At 39.6% G+C, this 4011-nt stretch overlaps 1 protein-coding gene across 1 annotated transcript in view; it reads left to right on the top strand.

Annotated features, from left to right (window-relative positions):
- Positions 1-4011, top strand: part of LOC129668969 (MICOS complex subunit Mic27-like) — a 46443-nt gene that overhangs the window by 29943 nt on the left and 12489 nt on the right. The gene's annotated exons all lie outside the window — the stretch shown is intronic.

Below are 4011 nucleotides of genomic sequence, written 5' to 3'. Positions count from 1 at the left end.
CTCCTCCCAGTCCCCTTCCCCCACATCCCCCCCACCCCCCCAAGATCCATACCTACTCTGTTTCTCTTCAAGAAAGAGCTTGCCTCCTAGGGATATCAACCGAACAAGGCATAACAAGATACAATAGGGCTGGGCAGAAACCCACATATCAAGGCTGGACAAGGCAACCCAGGAGGGTCCCAAGAGCAGGCAAGTGTCAGAGATAGCCCACCACTCCCACTGTTAGGAGTTCCATAAAAACACCAAGTTACACAACTATAGTATATATACAGAGGTCCTAGGTCAGTGCCATGTAGGCTCCCTGATTGTTGCTTCAGTCTGTGTGATCCCTGCTTACTTGATTCTGTGGGCATGTTCTGTGGCTTCCTCAACCTCTCTGGCTCCTACAATCCTTTATTCCCCTTTTCTTGGGGTTGTCTGAGTTATGCCTAATGTTTGACTGTGGGTCTCTGCATCTGCTCTTATCAGTTGCTGAATGAAGCCTCTTTTATGAAGATTATAGTAGGCTCTGTTCTACAAGTATAGAAGAATACCATTAGGCATAATTTCATTGACTTTATTCTGTCCTTTGTACCTGAGCAAGATATGTCCTCCTGGGTTGGGGCCAAGGGCATGGCAATAAGGGCAGGCTTTGGGGAAGGAAGACTTGCCAGTGTCTTTGGGAATAGACCAGAGGGAGTGTGAGAGTTTGGCAGGCAAGCAGGCAGCTGACCTGCTCTTTTGACAGGCATGGCCTGGACCTCACCTCACCATCCTTTCTTTTGCAAAGTAGGACCAACTGCCCAGAGGTGGTACCATTTATAGTGAGCCAGAAGATTCTGCGTCAATCGTTACTTAAGACAATGTCTTAAGTATACTTGTCTATACTCCATTCTGATGAAGGCATTTGCTCAACTGAGGTTCTCTCCTTTCAGATGACTCTAGCATGTGTCAAGTTGAGACAAAACTAGTCATCACAAGGCTGAGAGAATTTCTGACGCTCTTCCTTTCTTTCTTTATTTAAAATTATAATCCGCCTTTTCCTATTCTGATTCCTTTCCTTCACCAGGTCAGCAGTTTTCAGTCAGCCACCTTATGTAGAAATAACATATTTTTGAATTGTGAAATTAATTAGTGGCTTTTACTATTATATAGAGCAGACAGAATTCCCAAGTACATTTTAAAGTGGAATTAATTGACTTATTTGTTAAACAAGACTGGTTACTAGCTATATGGTAGGAAACATTTTAAAAACTCAGGATCTAATTATGAGGAATTTAGAATGAGCAAAGGAAGAAAAGGTGATATACATGTAGAATGTCAATATACCTTTATTGTATAATGTGAACAACACCTTTGTTTAAATCTATTTGTGAACACAGTCTCTACTAAATCAGAATACTCTGAATGAGGTGTTGTGATATTTTAACTTTCTGTTAAGTTTCTAGCTGAAACAAAAAATCCTTGATTCAACTTTTTCTTGTTCAACATGTTTTTAAAGGATCAATATGTTCTTGCTTTAATGAATGACATTTAGTGAACATAATTAAATCCTCCATTAGTAGAAAACTTTTTAGGGCCATGAGATAACCATCATTAACCAATAAATCTGTTGATCACTATAATGATTGGTCACCCCACAAATATCCCTGGAAATTTCTTTTCTAAATTCCTCAGTATCATGCATTTCACTTATTTTATTGTCATTTGCTTATTTTTTTAAACCAAGAAGTAACAAGAAAAAATACAGATTTGAGCATTTTATTTATATCAGTTCAGTTTTAAAAAATGGTATTTAAGCTTAATTTAACCATGATTTATTTTTTAAAATTTATTTATTTAGGTATTTATTACGATTTATTACTTTGTATCACAGTTGTAGCCCTATCTCTCTTCTCCCCCGAGTCTCACCCTCCGTCCATTTCCCCCTCCTATGCCCCTCTCCTAGTCCACTGATAGGGGAGATCTTCTTCCCCTTCTATCTGACCCTAGCCTATCAGGTCTCATCAGCACTGGCTGCATGATCTTTCTCTGTGGCCTGGTAAGGCTGACCCCCCCACATCACCACATGGGGAGGCGATCAAAGAGCTAGCCACTGAGTTCATGTCAGAGACAGGCCCCTGTTCCCCTTATACTAGGGAACACTTAGAGACTGAGCTGCCATGGGCTACATCTGTGCAGGGGTTCTACGTTATCTCCATGCATGGCCCTTGGTTGGAGCATCAGTCTCAGAAAAGGCCCAGATTTTTTGTTCTGTTGCTCCCCTTGTAGAGCACCTGTACCCTGCAGGTCTTTCATCTCCCATTTCTTTCATAAAATTCCCTGCACGCTGCCCAGAATTTGGCTATGAATCTCAGCATCTGCTTCGATACCCTGATGGGTAGAGTTTTTCAGAGGCCCTTTGTGGTAGGCTCCTGTTCTGTTCCCTGTTTTCTCCCTCTTCAGATGTCTATCCTATTTGTCATTCTGAATGGGGATTGAGCATCTTACCCAGGGTATTCCTTCTTGCTTAGCTTCTTTAGGTGTACAGATTTTTAGTATGTTTATCCTATATTATATGTCTAATATATACTTATAAGTGAGCATATATCATGTTTACCTTTCTTTTCTGTATTACCTCACTTGGGATGATATTTTCTAGTTCTCATCGTTTGCCTGCAAGTTCCATGATTTCCTTGTTTTAAATTGCTGAGTAGTATTCCATTATGTAAATGTACCACAATTTTTATATCCATTCCTCAGTTGAAGGACATCTAGGTTGTTTCCAGCTTCTGGCTATTACAAATAAAGCTGCTGTGAACATGGCTGAGCAAATGTCCTTGTTGTATACTTGAGCATATTTTGGATATATGCTTAAGAGTGGTATAGCTGGATCTTGAGAAAGTGCTGTTCCTAATTGTCTGCGAAAGTGCCAGATTAATTTCCAAAGTGGTTGTGCAAGTTTACATTCCCACCAGCAATGGAGGAGGGTTTCCCTTTCTCAACATCCTTTCCAGCATGTATTGCCACTTCAGATTTTGATCTTTGCCATTCTGATTGGTGTGAGGTGAAATCTCAGGGTTGGTTTGATTTGCATCTCCCTGATGACTAAGGATGTTGAGCATTTCTTTAAGTGTTTCTCTGCCATTCTATATTTCTCTAGAGAGATTTCTCTGTTTATCTCTGAATCCCAATTTTTAATTGGATTACTGGATTTGTTGGCTTTTAACTTCTTTAGTTCTTTATATGTTCTGGATGATAGCCCTCTGTCAGATATAGGGTTGGTGAAGATCCTTTCCCAGACTGTTGTTTTGTTCTGACAACAGAGTCCTTTGCTTTACAGGAACTTTTCATTTTCATGAGGTCCCATGTATTGATTGTTGCTCTTAGAGCCTGTGCTGTTGGTGTTCTGTTTAGGAAGTTATCTCCTATGCCAATGAGTTCCAGACTCTTACCCACTTTTTCTTCTAACTGATTTAGTATATCTGGTTTTATGTTGAGGTCTTTGATCCACTTGGACTTTAGTTTTGTGTAGGGTGATAAATATGGATCTATTTTCATTTTTCTGCATGTAGACATCCAGTTGGACCAGCACCGTTTGTTGAAGATGTTGTCTTTTTTCCATTCAATGGTTTTTGCTTCTTTGTCAAAAATCTAGTATCCATAGGTGTGTGGGCTTATTTCTGAGTCTTCTATTCGATCCCATTGATCCACCATTCTGTTTCTATGCCAGTATAATGCAGTTTTTGTTACTATTGCTCTGTAGTACAACTTGAGATCAGGGATGGAAATATCTCCAGATGATCGGTTGTTGTGCAACATCATTTTGGCAATTCTGGGCTCCTTGTTACTCCATATGAAGTTGAGAGTTTTTCTTTCCAGGTCTGTAAAGAATTGAGTTGGTATTTTGATGGAAATTGCATTGAATCTGTAGATTGCTTTTGGCAGGATGGCCATTTTCACTTTGTTAATTGATCTATGAGCATGGGAGATCTTTCCATCTTCTGATACCTTCTTCAATTTCTTCAGAGACTTGAAGTTTTTTTTTTTTTT

This window comes from Psammomys obesus, unplaced genomic scaffold, assembly GCF_907164565.1.
Source record: "Psammomys obesus unplaced genomic scaffold, mPsaObe1.curated_primary_1811, whole genome shotgun sequence".
NCBI lineage: Eukaryota > Metazoa > Chordata > Mammalia > Rodentia > Muridae > Psammomys > Psammomys obesus.
The sequence above is the reverse complement of the archived record's forward strand: the minus strand, read 5'-3'. Positions and strand labels throughout refer to the sequence as shown.